At 40.6% G+C, this 14,198-nt stretch overlaps 1 non-coding gene across 1 annotated transcript; it reads left to right on the top strand.

Moving 5' to 3' along the window:
* The first annotated feature begins 299 nt into the window (after window positions 1-299).
* LOC141625410 (small nucleolar RNA R71) lies at window positions 300-406 on the top strand. Its single transcript, XR_012535193.1, has one exon. It is a non-coding gene; the product is annotated as a small nucleolar RNA R71 (small nucleolar RNA).
* Window positions 407-14,198: the final 13,792 nt, after the last annotated feature.

The following is a 14,198-nucleotide window of genomic DNA, read 5'->3' as shown; positions in this document are numbered from 1 at the left end:
GTGATTTGGAAGCTTCATCAAGCTTAGCCATGGCCTTCTCAAACTTCAAGTTGATAGTGTCGATGTGAGTATTTAGTTGAGCACCCAATTGTGTGATGGAATCTAGCTCATGCTTTCCTCCTCTAGTGGCCTTTTGAGGCCTACTATATTGGGAATTATGAACCGCCATCTCTTCGATTTTGGCCCATGTTTGATTGTCATCAACATCGGTGAACCTCGCATTGGATCCCATATTAACCACATTTCGCGAGTCTTCATATAAGCCGTTCCAAAACTGTTGAACAAGGAACCACTCACTAAGTCCATGGGGTGGACAAGAATGACAAGTATCCTTAAATCTCTGCCATGCTTCATATAATGATTCCTCATCCCTTTGCTTGAACCCAGTGATTTGGGCTCTCAACATGTTAGTCTTCTCCGGAGGATAGAACTTCTTGTAGAAGGCAAGTGCTAACTTCTTCCATGAATTTATACCAAGGGTAGCCTTGTCTAGGCTCTTTAACCATTGCTTCACGGCACCGATCAAGGAAAAAGAAAACAACACCCATCGAATTTGATCTTGGGTCACTCCGGTTTGAGAGATAGAATCACAATAGTCACAAAAAGTTTCCATGTGTAGATGAGGATCTTCACTAGGCATCCCTCCAAATTGACTTCTCTCAACTAGTTGTATGAATGCGGATTTGGAAATGAAATTATCGGTTAAGTGAGCTGGTGTTGGAGTACCATTTGGTAGGTTCTCCTCGGTAGGTACGGAATGAGATGAAAATTTAGGCATTGTGGGTTTATTTTGTGGTTGCTTTGGAATTGGGTTTTCCTCTCCTTGTCTTGCAAAAGGATTGGTTAACACAACACTATCCGATTGGATAATACCGACGTCCACAAGTTCTCCAATACCCAAACTTGTTGAAGCCCCTCTAGCGGTTCTTCTAAGATTGGTCAAAGTTCTTTCAATTTCGGGATCAATAGGTAAAGGTATACCTTGTGATCTCCTAGACACGCAAAAATCAAACAACTAGAAAACAAATAAAACTACCTTAAGGAGTTTGACTTCCCCAAGGTTGAGAAAGACACAACTAAAAACAACAAAAGACAACAATTCAATTGAACACCGTCCCCGGCAACGGCGCCATTTTTGCTGCGGTTTGAAACTTTGTCGTCTAAGTCAACCAACCAAAACAATATTTATAACTAAACAAACTACTCTTAGTAGAGTGGTAAGTAAAGGTCGGATCCCAAAGGACGAGTATTAAATTACGTTATCGGTTTTAGAAAGCTATGTCTTAGGGTGTCACAAATTGGGTTGAGATATGAGGTAACAAGCTACACTACTATAACAATGAAATGCAAAAAACGAGAGTAAAGCAAGCAAGTAAAGTGGGGGTTTGTAAACAATAGATTAAAGCACTAGGGTTTTATGGTTTCATAGGGGATTTCATGGTGGTGATTATACAAACATGTTTTCATAGTTGCAAGCAATTATTATTGTAGAGGAACCGAGTTAGTTTATGTCTTACGGTTCATAGGAAGATTTGGGTCCCGGAGCTGAGTTGTCTAGACTGTACAACACCTACAAGTCGACTTACTTTCCTCCTATTCACTTCTATGCATGGTCTAACAAGACTCGAGTCAGTTTATATCTTACAAGTCTTGTTAAATAGATAAGAGATGGGTAATAAATGCAAGGTTGCATAGTCTACCATTTCATCAAGCATAACACGTGCATAGGTTAACACTACAACAAGCAAGCAATCTTATGATAACATATTAGATTAAGTATGGATCTACCCCCATGTTATAGTTCCCCTAATACCCCATTAACCCTAGCTAGGCGACTACTAACTCATGACTATGGTAAACATGCTAATGAAGGTGTCAATCATATTAGCAAAGTTAAACATGGTGAATGAGTAAATAAATAAGTAAGGGTAAAAAGGATTATACCAAATTGAGGATGATACAAATAATAAGCTAAGAATAATAGAAGAACACTTGATGAATGATGAAAAGTTGTCAAGTCTTAAATAAACCCAAATAATCTTCAAATTACCCAAACTAGAACTAAGAACACTTGAAGGATTAAAGAGAATTTGAGATTTGATTAATATTGAATTAAGAGATTTGAGATTTGAGATTTGATTAATGCTAAATTCTAACTAGCTAAACTTCTTAAACTTGATAAAACTTGATTAAAACATGGTGTCTAATCCCCTAAAATAATGGGGTATTTATACTAAGTACAAGTATCAGGGTAACTAAGGGCTTAAATAACAATTAAGTCCCTAAGAAGATAATTGGTGCTTTGCAAGTCCTAGAGGGAGCCATGCAGATTGTTGCCTAAGGATCCGCTCGCCCTGAGGTTGAGTCGCTCGGATTGAGCCTTGAGACGCCCGACTTGGGCTCGGGACGCTCGGATTGTGGGCTGAGACGCCCGGATCAGTGCATGAGACGTCCGGATCTTTTGCTCAGCTCTTCTTCTTCTTCCTTGACTGCCCCAAGGATCCGTGGGGATCGTGGGTAGGTCGTGGGGCTCCTCATCATTGCCCATTTCTACTTCATTTATTCACTTAGGCCTTTAGTAATGGTCTCCTCTTTGATGGTTGGTCATTAGATGCAATCCATTTAGCTCTACTTTGCTCCATAAGTACAAGGTTAGCAATCCTCTCCTACAAAGGACACAAAACCTCAAAGAATATGCAAAGTAGGGAACTAAAGATAAGAAATTACCTTAAATAGCACTAGAAAGCATAGGAACGAGGCCAGTTTGGGGACTAAATGTGCACAAATATGAGTCACATCAACCGTCAATTCCAGTGCCAACCCGATTCAGAGTGTAGCTAGAGAGGTAGCGATCAAGATGGGCGATTGGACTAGAAAGCTTGATTTCACCAGCGTCCCGCAGGATGACTTCAAAATCGTCCTCAGAATGGATTTCTTGAAGCGAACCCCGACCTTCTTGGCTCCCCACAATGGGTCTCTAATGACGTTCGGATCAAAACCATGTCTTGTGAAAGCCTTAAAAGGCAAGAGAAAGGTGAAGGGACCGCTCCTCTAAGCGATGCAATTGAAGAGGGGACTCCAAAAGGGAGAACCAACGTAACTGTGTACCGTGTCCATGAAAGAGGACACTTCCGCTGAATCCATGGAAACACAAGTCCAGGAAGTGTTGGAGGACAACAAGGACGTGATGCCAGATCAGTTTCCTACGAGTCTACCGCCATGGAGGTTGGTGGACCATAAAATTGAGTTAATTTTGGGGACAAGACCTCCAGCTTGAGGGCCAAGCTGGAAGGCACCCCCAGAATTAGCTGAACTACGAAAATAGCTAGATGATCTACTTTGCTCAAGGTCGATTCGACCTTCTAAAGCTCCATATGGAGCTCCCTTACTCTTCCAAAAGAAACATGATGGTAGTCTAAGATTGTGTATTGACTATCAGGCCTTGAACAAGCTGACGGTGAGAAACCGCTATCTCATCCCTTTGCTAGCTGACTTGTTCGATCAGTTACATGGTGCCGTGTAATTCACCAAGTTAGATATGAGATCCGGGTATCATCAAGTTCGAATCGCCGAAGGAGATGAGCCAAGACTTCTTGTGTGACGAGATATGGGTCATTTCAATGGCTGGTCATGCCTTTTGGCTTTACTAACGCACCTGCGACGTTTTGCACGTAAATGAATCATGTGTTTCATGAGTACTTGGAAAAATTCATAGTGGTGTACCTTGATGATATCGTTGTGTATAGCCGCTCATTGGCCGAACACAGAGAACACTTGAGGCTTGTGTTTACGAAAATCCGAGACAACCACTTATTCGTGAAAAGAGAAAAGTGTGAGTTTGCCCAATCTGAAATCAATTTCCTCGGCCATATCATGGGAAAAGGGCGACTTATAATGGATTTGAAGAAGATTACAGCCATCAAGGACCGGGGAACTCCAAGAAACGTGTCCGAGCTTTGCTCTTTCTTGGGGCTAGCGAACTATTATCCGAGATTCATTCGAGAGTATTCAAAAATTGCTTCTCCACTGATCGATTTATTGAACAAAGATGTCAAATGGGAGTGGTCAATCGACAGGAGAAGAGCCTTTGAGAGGCTCAAGGAAGCGATGGTATAAGAACCGGTGTTGACATTGCCAGATATCACGAAACCTTTCGAAGTCGAGACAGATGCGTCCGAGTTTGCCCTCGAAGGGGTACTCCTCTAAGAGGGTAACCTCGTGGCCTTTGAGAGCAGGAAGTTGAATGGGGATGAGACTCGGTATGCTGTCCAAGAAAAGGAACTCCTAGCTATTGTTCATTGCCTACGAGGATGGCGGCATTACCTCTTAGGATCGAAGTTCGTTGTCTAGACTGACAACACTGCAGCATCCCACTTTCTAACTCAGCCCAAGCTCAATAGTCGACAAGCAAGATGGCAGGAATTGTTGGCCGAGTTTGATGTAAAATTCATTTACTGACTAGCTAGGAGCGCCAAATAGGGTCGCTGATACCCTAAGTCGAAGGTGGGACCTGTCTACGCTGCACACGATTGCCCATTTCTCTACCACCACGGTGGCAACAAATATTCGAGATGAGGTGATAGAGCACCTCGATCAAGACCCAGTAGTGAGGACTCTGAAATGATTGGTCATCGAAGGAAAGACTCGCAAGTTATAGATGGAGGATGGACTTCTATTCATGAAGGAACATCGTATTTATGTTCCAAAGGTGGCAGGATTGCAGAAGATTCTCCTAGAAGAGTGCCATGATACCTTGTGGGCTGGTCATCTGGGATGGCAAAGAACTTTATGCCTACTGAAGCGGAGCGACTACTGACCACAAAAGAAGGATAATGTGATGGAGTACACTAAGACCTGCCTTATTTGCCAACAAGATAAGGGAGAGAAACAGAAGCTGGGAGGATTACTAAATCCGTTACTAGTGCCGACCCGAGCATGGGATAGCATCTCGATGGACTTCATATCAGGGTTGCCGAAGGTGGGGGAGCTGAGTGTAATCCTTGTCATTGTGGACCGATTCTCGAAGTTTGCAACCTTTATTTCTCTTCCGAAGGCTTGTAGCGCTGAAGAAACAGCCACGATGTTCTTCAAGCATGTCGTGAAATATTGGGGGCTACCTGAAAGTATAGTCAGTGACCGCAACTCTCGCTTCACAGGACTATTTTGGAGACAGTTGTTCAAGATCTTAGGTTCAAGTCTCCGAATGTCATCAAGTTACCATCCCCAAACGGATGGCCAAACCAGACGGTTTAACAGTATGTTAGAAGAATACGTGTGACACTTTGTGGGAACAACTCAAATGGAGTGGGTACGACTCCTTGATGTTGCCCAATTCTGATTTAATCTTCAGACGAGCTCCTCTTCCAATAAGAGCCCGTTTTAACTTGTTACAGGTCAACAACCATTATTGCCACCCACAGTTGTAAATGTCTAAGCCGGTCGTACAAAGAAAGCTCATGAGTTCGCCAATAAATGGAATGTGAATACAGAGAATTCTCGAGCTTATTTAGAGAAGGAGTCACGCCGCATGAAGAAATGGGCAGATGAGAACCGAAGACCAAAGGGATTTCAAAGTAGGCGACATGGTCATGGTGAAGTTGAATAAAGAACAGATGAGATATCTCAGGGGAAGAGACAAGCGGCTGGTTCGAAAGTATGAAGGCCTAATCCAAGTGATCAAGCGGATTAGGGAAGTGGCTTACAAGCTCGAACGTCCTACCTGGATGAAGTGTCACCCGGTGTTCCATGTGAGTTGTTTGAAGTCGTACCATCCTGATCCAGAAGATCCTACCCGCAAGAAAAGCAAGCGTGCAAACATCCATTCCAACCAACTTGTAGCAGCATCAGCCGACTAAACAAGCCTTGAAGACTTCCAACGTTGCCGAGGACGAACACAGATTAGGTGGGGGAGAGTGTAACGAGCCGCTAAAACACGCACAATCCCTAAAAATTACGCGCGATGTCCGTTCACTTCGAGCCCTTAGATTTTATGTTTCTACTTATGTATGTTCGTTTCTGTTTTTTTAGTCATGTAGTACTCCAAGATTACTTCCTGCTTGTCGAATCTTGGAGTCCCTTTTTGAGTTTAAGATACGTGTTTATGCGTTTAGAAAACGTATCACTATTCTGCACAGTCAATGTTTCCTGCTACCAGGCTTTTAATATCAAATTTACCTCTTTGGGGAGTACTAGTCAATGACTCTGCCTCCCACCCAATTGCCTTTTTTTTTGTTGTTGCTTGCATTCTTATGAACGACTCTTGCATTCATTACTTACTAACAAGCATGTATGTGTCGAACATTGATGATCGATACTAGGATACCGACACACGCAAATCGAGACTAATTACGAATGCTCTAGTGTGTGACAGACACTAGTGCTTGACGCTCTCGCTAGCATTCTTTTCGTGAGTTTAGACAAGGGTGCGCTCCACGACCCGGCTCAAAGTTCGGACCGTGACATTTGGAATCAGAGCCCAGTCTTCATGACGTGCTGCTACGTACGATGGCAAGAAGGACCATAGAACCGAGTGGGAACAAAAGCGACATTAAGGCTAAAGTAGCGGACTTAGAGAAATTGATGGACGTGAAAATTCTATCGTTAGAGGCTCTCCTTGTAAGTTTGGGGAATACTCACCACGCCTTAGATGAGACGGTAAAGGGGCATGAGGCCCGATTTTAAGCCATAGATGAGACTATAAAGAGGCATGAGGCCCGCTTGGTGACCTTTAAAAAGGCGATCTTGAAAGAATATAAAGAGGAGGTGGGCTACCTCCACGAAAAACTCTCTCAACTTGAGAACATATATAATACCTTGATGAATGTGGCGGCAGACGGGAGTTTTGGTGGAGCTCCCAAGGTGAAGCCGCCTACACCTAACAAGTATAGTGGGGCGACAGACTTGAAGGAGGTCGATAACTTCCTCTTCGACATGGAACAGTACTTCCGAGTGAGCGTACTCGACGAGAGTCTGAAAGTCAGCACTGCGAGTATGTACTTAATGGATAATGCCAAATAATGGTGGCGCTCGAATTACGGCGAGATTGAGGCAGGGACCGTTATTCTAGAGTCATGGGACTACTTCAAACGACTCGTCAAGGAGAAATTCTACCCGGAGAACACCGATTTCCTAGCTCGAAGGAAATTAAAGAGCTTGAAACATACAGGCTCGATTCGGGATTACGTGAAAGCTTACTCGGCGTGTATGTTAGATATTTCCGACATGACCGAGAAGGATCGGGTGTTCTAGTTTATCGAGGGCTTGAAGGAGTGGGCTCAACGAGATATCATGCGAGATAGGCCAGTGTCCCTCTCGGCTTCGATGACAGCGGTCGAAAGACTGGTTGATTACAATACGGCGCGTGAAGCCGCTTAAAAGAAGGGATTCTCTGTAGAGGGTGGAAGTAACCCAAAATTTTGAGGGACGACTCCACAAGCAAGACCTCCCTCTACGGGAAACAGTCGGTTCCGTCTAGGGGGAGACAATAGAAGGTGGGGTACGACCAATTCTACTTCAACCTCTGCTAAAGGCAGTACTTTAGAAGCGTCCACTGCTAGAAAGCCGTTTGCCTGTTTCCTTTGTAAAGGGCCACACTGAATGTCCGAGTGCCCACACCAGGGAGAGTTCAACACTCTCAAGAAGAGTTTGTCTAAGATGTCGGTGGAATCAAACCCGGAGAGGATATACCACGATGCAGAGGGGTGTGATGATGATGAGGCGAGTGAACAAGGGGAAATGGCTCGGATGGGCGCGGTGCATATGATGTGTTCAATGGGAAATGGTGTCGAGCGTTCCGAGACCAAGTCCACGGAACTGATGTACGTGGAACTAAGCATCAATGGGAAGTCCACTCAAGCCATGATAGATACAGGGGCCTCCCATAACTTCGTCACCTCCGACGAGGCGAAGAGACTTGGGATGAAGTTGAACCGAGAAGGAGGTAGCATGAAAGCCGTCAATTCTAGTGCCAAGCCAATTCCGGGTGTAGCTAGAGAGGCAGCGATCAAGATGGGCGATTGGACTAGAAAACATGATTTCACCAGCGTCCCGTTAAATGAGTTCAAAATCGTCCTCGGAATGGATTTCTTGAAGCGAACCCTTACCTTCTTGGCGCCCCACAATGGATCTCTAATGATGGTCGGATCAAAACCATGTCTTATGAAAGCCGTAGAAGGTGAGAGAAAGCTGAATGGACCGCTCCTCTCAGCGATGCAATTGATCAGGGGACTCCAAAAGGGAGAACCGACATACTTGTGTACCGTGTTCATGAAAGAGGACACTTCTGCTGAATCCGTGGAACCAAAAGTCCAGGAAGTGTTGGAGGATAACAAGGACGTGATTCCAGATCTGTTGCCTATGAGTCTAATGCCACGACGGTTGATGGACCATCAAATTGAGTTAATTCCAGGGACAAGACCTCAAGCTCGAGGGCCATACTAGATGGCACCCCCAGAATTAGCTGAACTACGAAAATAGCTAGATGATCTAGTTTGCTCAGGGTTGATTCGACCTTTTAAAGCTCCATATGGAGCTCCCGTGCTCTTTCAAAAGAAACAGGATGGTAGTCTAAGATTGTGTATTGACTATCGGACCTTGAACAAGCTGACGGTGAGAAACCGCTATCTTATCCCTTTGGTAGCTAGAGAGAACTCGATACTGAAGGTGATGAGGAGTCGGAAGAGGAAAGGGTTGCTAATTTATGCCTATGGAACATTATTCTTGACTTTATTTCAGACAGCGATGATGATAACACTCAAGATTAGAGTTTTGCTTTTTAGGGGAATCAGATTCGGATGATATAGACGAGGAGGTAAACTTTATTCGTTTTAAAAAGCAAGTTAAGAAATTGTCCAAAAGTGACTTGATAGATTTTTTGAACAAACCCTTTATAAATGTCACGAACAAAGTCTTGAGTCGAATGATTAAAAAGAGTAAATTCTTGATATAGCTTAAGAGAATCAAGTTCTTAAAGCCAAAAAAAAGAAGCTGAATTCTAAAGTTATGGCTAATATAGCTACAACTTCAGAATCTGCTAATGCAGAGAAAATAGCTCTTGAGTCTAAAGTTATAGCTAATGAATCTATAACCTCAGAGTTAAAACTCAACCTTAAACATCTCGAAGCCAAGGTTGTAGCTGATGAAGCTATAACTTCGGAATTGAGAAAGATTAATGATCTTCTGAAATCCAAGGAAACAACTAGAGATACTGTAGTTTTAGATCAACAAAAGGAAATTGATTCTCTGAATTGAGCAATTAAAAGAATCTAAAGCTCAAATGATTAATATTTAGAAACAACATTCAAATATAGTAATTATTATTCATAAGAGATTTTAGGAGTTTCGTGATAACTTTCAAGAAAATAATGATGTCAACCATTCCAAGCATCATGAAGAAATTAAAGCCTTAAAATATTTACTCTTACATGCTAGTAAGGTTCATGACAAATGGGAAGGTAGTACGAATGTTCTAAACTTTCTAACTGAGCAATCTGACAATAATATGAAAATGGGGTTAGGGCATGAGTGTTATGGCCGTAGAGACCACTCTAAATGCAAATCAACTCCCTCTGAACGTGATTTCAGGAACAGAATATGTTGACCTACCGGAGTATTTGATTTGTGATTAATGTGGTCATACATGACATCTTTTCGATAATTGTGTTAAGCATATGAAAGACTTTGATAAATGTATTAAATTTGTTAAAGCTTCTGACGCACTAGAGGAAGATAATATCCATCCTACCTTTAAACTGAGTCATGAAGAAGAAAGAGATAATGACTTTCGTTGGTTCTATAATTTGAGTTTTGATCATTTAAATAAAGCAAATGAACCCAAGAAAAGGTAACACCCTAAACAACCAGGAAGACAACAACCTAAAAAACCTAGAAATACTTATAAGACTAGATCTTTCCCAAAACAACCTTATCCGTCTACTAAGATAAAGATAGTTAGACAAGTATGGGTAAGGAAAGATATGATATTTAGAGTAAGTAACGTTAACGGACCCAACCTTACTTAGGTACCTAAAAAATGTATCTAATCATTTTACAGGTTGGGGTGAAAGAAAACAATAAATAGTACCTTGATAGTTGATGTTCAAGGCACATGACTGGAGATAAGAATATGTTTCTTTCATTGGAACCCTTTGATAAAGGAAAGGTTACCTTCAGAGATAACAAGAAAGGTAAAGTTGTTGGTGTTGGCAAGGTTGGTGTATCCTCCGCTCATGCTGTTAGTGATGTTTATCTTGTGAGGGGACTCAAGCATAATCTACTTAGTATTTCTCAATTATGTGACAAAGAAAACAAAGTTGTTTTTTATTCTAATACTTATCGCATAATAATTGAGGGAACAAGTAGTATTATTCTTGAAGGTCAACGTAAGAGAAACGTTAATATGCTTAATTTAAATGTTGTTCCTACTAACTCTTTTACTTGCATGAAAGCAATATTTGATGATCCCTGTTTGTGGCACAAACGGTTTGCTCACATAAGCTCCCCTATGTTAAACAAACTCATAAGATGGGACTTGGTGGAAGGTTTAGCCAAAATCAAGTTTGATCAAGAAAAGTTATGTGACACATGTGCTCATTGCAAACACGTAAGGTCATCGTTCAAACCTAAGAGAGTACTAAGCACAAATGAACCACTAGAAATCGTGCATATGGATCTATGTGGCCCAATGAAGGCAAGAAGTAGAGATGGATCCAGGTATATTTTCGTTCTAGTTGATGACTATTTAAGGTATGTATGGCCTATATTTCTTAATTCCAAAGATGAAACTTTCAACGAAATTGTGGTACTAATGAAATTCCCAGAATAAATATAAATCAATATTAGTTTCTAGTCGTACCAACCATGGCACTAAATTTGATAATAAAGCATTTATAGAATTCTATAGGGAAGATGGTGTTGGGCATAATTTCTCAGCACCACGAACTCCCCAACAAAACAGTGTTGTGGAACATATGAATAGAACACTAGAGGATATGGCACGTCCTATGCTTTTGTGTAATGGTCTTCCTCGTAACTTTTGGGCAGAAACTTTTAGTACTGCATGTTATATGCATAACATAGCCATGATTAGACCAATCCTCAAGAAGATTCTCTATGAGCTTCTTAGAGGACGAACACTAAACATTTCTCACCTTCGTTGCTTCAGGGAGAAATTGTTTCGTTCATGACAATGGGAAAAATAGATAAAGCAAATTTGATCCCTGAAGTGACGAAGCCATCTTCATTAGATATTCTAAACATAGTAAGGCCTATAAGGTTGTTAATAAAAGAACTTTATGCGTTGAAGAAAGTATACATGTAATCTTTGATGAAAATGATTCCTTTGATAAGCCTATATAGGATGATGAAGAAGAAGATGAAAATGAACGGGATTTTTGTTTATATAGGAATGATCCTCCAGAGTTGGATGAAGAAGAAAGAGAAATTGAGGGCACAAGTGATGAACTTGAAAGATCCTCAAATGATAAAGGGAAGAGAGTTGAGACTGTAGTTGATGATACTACAAACTCCTCTCGGAACAAGAATTTGGAAACTTGAAGTTATAGCTGATGATGCTAGAACTTTGAATACAAATCAAAACATAGAATCCAGAGTTGTACCTGATTCTACTACAACCCCAGGACTAAATTCAAGGGGAACAACTCTTTCACTCCCAATCATTTGAGAAAGGTAACCCAAGTTATATTAATAATGAAGTGCCTCAAGTTTCTAAGTAATTGAAATACAAACATTCTCATCCGATGGATAGCATTCTTGGAAATCTGAAGAAAGGAGTTCAAACTCGATGATCTTTATACAACTTTCGTTCGTTTTACTCTTTTCTATCAACCATAGAACCTACCAATATCAAAGAAGCACTTGCAGAATCCGATTGGATAATTTCCATGCAACAAGAGTTGCAACAGTTCTAAAGGAGCAAAGTTTAGCACTTAGTTCTTAGACTGAGAAATCGAACTGTAATTGGCACAAGATGGTTGTTTAGAAACAAATTGGATTGCGCGGGAGTTATTGTAATAAACAAAGCAAGATTAGTTGTGCAAAGATACAATCAACAAGAAGGAATTGACTATGATGAGTCCTTCGCTCCTGTTGCTTGTCATGAGACTATTAGACTGTCTATTTTGGTTTGGGGAAGTTTATGCATATGCATTGGGAGCTAATCTAAATTATGCTCTCCAACCAAAACAAAAACTCATGCATCATATAGTATAGTTTAGTTGCATCCCTTTTTTATATGTCATATAGTTTGCATTTAGTTTAGAAATCATGCATTTTCATATAAATTGCATAATTTCCTATCGTATTGGTCATTGAGAACAATGCCCATACTAGTGTGAGGATGGGAAAATCTAACATGACTTTTTAAAACAAAAATGATAAAAATTGAAAAAATTTGAAAAATTCAAAAACATGTGTTTTTATTTCATAAATCATAAAAACCATAAAAATTTGAAAAATTCAAAAACCCAAAAACATGTTCTTTTCCTTTATAGTGTAGTCTTGTATATATTGTGTTTGTTCATCCTTTTTCACATTGATCGACTACGCCATATCCGAGACATGAGGATATAGAAGACCGCATGGTATGATCTTTCCAATCTCCTTTTTCCTCTTTATGTTAATGACTATGTGGCTTTATTTTATTTGATGCGGTATAAACAATGTGAATTTAGGATTGCATTTAGATTATTTGGCATAATAGTTGGTAGAATCATATGCATTAGGTCGTATATATGTTAGTTGCATCATGGCATATAGTTGCATTTAGGAATAATTTTGTGAAACCATCTATTTGGGAAGCTTGATAAGTGTATATAAGGCCCTTGTAGATACTTTTTCTTCTTAAGACTTTACTTGTTAGAATACTTGTAAACGCCCTAGGATGTGTCATGCTAGTATCCTTTAACCCATAGATTAAGGCCTAGTCAAGAGTACCTTGTGGTGTGATAACTCCTTGGCTACCATTTATTCCAAGGTGACCCTTGAAACCATGCAACCATCATCCATGTTCTACCACATTTTGTCATTAAAAAACGGAATGGGCACAAAAATTGTTCAAAATTTGAGTTCAAGAATTGAAATGAAAGTCAAAAAGTTTGCAATCGCATCAAAAGAAAAGAGGAGTAACAAAAATGAAAACTCCTATGCCTCAAAAATAAGCACCCTCACTACAAATGGGGTGACTTTGAAAATGTTCAAAAGAAATGCAAGAAAAAGTTGAAAAAATTTCAAGTGTTGAAAAAGGCCAAACATCAAAAGAAATGGCAAAGAAATGTTCTCAAAATGTCAAATGCCACAAATTGGAGAGAAAAAGAACAACAAAAAGCAAACTCCCATATGAAACTCAAGTTCTATTGATCCATTTTCCATCGTATCCACTTTTGTGCATGGTAGAGAAGGGGAATTCCGCGATCCTCCTGTGTTTCTAACACCATAGGGAGTCTACTCTTGACGAAAGCATTTAACAATTGAGGACGAAGGTACCCTACCTTGACATAACTTAGAGGTGATTTAGTGGTATCCTTCTAGGCTTAGTAGTTTGAAGAAACCGTATCTATAATGGAATGTGTACCCTTAGATTGCTTCCCCTTTAGATAATATCCGCCACTTAGATGAGGAAAGTGGCTAGTCATTTTTGTAGATGCATCCATTACTTGTTTTGTGTGCTTTAATGCCTGGATGTGTCGCCATTTTAGTAAGCCCCACCTTGCCTTGAAAGAAAGCATCCTACCTCATGGTTGTCTTGTTGTGAGTTGAAAGGGTGGAGTGAGACCCGCAAATTGTCTCACATCATCTATATTAGTAGGTTAGTTTGGATAAGGGTCCTAGTTTTTGTCACCTCTTTACTCGGGACAAGCAAAGGTTCGCTTTGGGGATATTTGATGTGACTCATATTTGAGCATATTTAGTCCCCGAATTAGCCTCGTTCCTATGCTTTTTAGTGCATAATTGGATCATTTACTATCTTTAGTTTTCAATTTTGCATATTCTTTGAGGTTGTGTTTCCTTGGTAGGAGAGGAGTGCAAACCTTGCATTTTCATGGCAAAATGGAGCTAAATTGATCAAATTCAATGACCAAGCATCAAAGGGAAGATGAGACTAGAAGGCCTATGTAGATAATAAAGTAGATTGGGCAATGATGAAAGGATCCTTGCATCTCAACTAGATCCCTAAGGATTGT

This window comes from Silene latifolia, chromosome X (assembly GCF_048544455.1).
Source record: "Silene latifolia isolate original U9 population chromosome X, ASM4854445v1, whole genome shotgun sequence".
Taxonomy (NCBI): domain Eukaryota; kingdom Viridiplantae; phylum Streptophyta; class Magnoliopsida; order Caryophyllales; family Caryophyllaceae; genus Silene; species Silene latifolia.
Note: the sequence above shows the minus strand (reverse complement) of the source record. Positions and strands in the feature narration are given on the sequence as shown.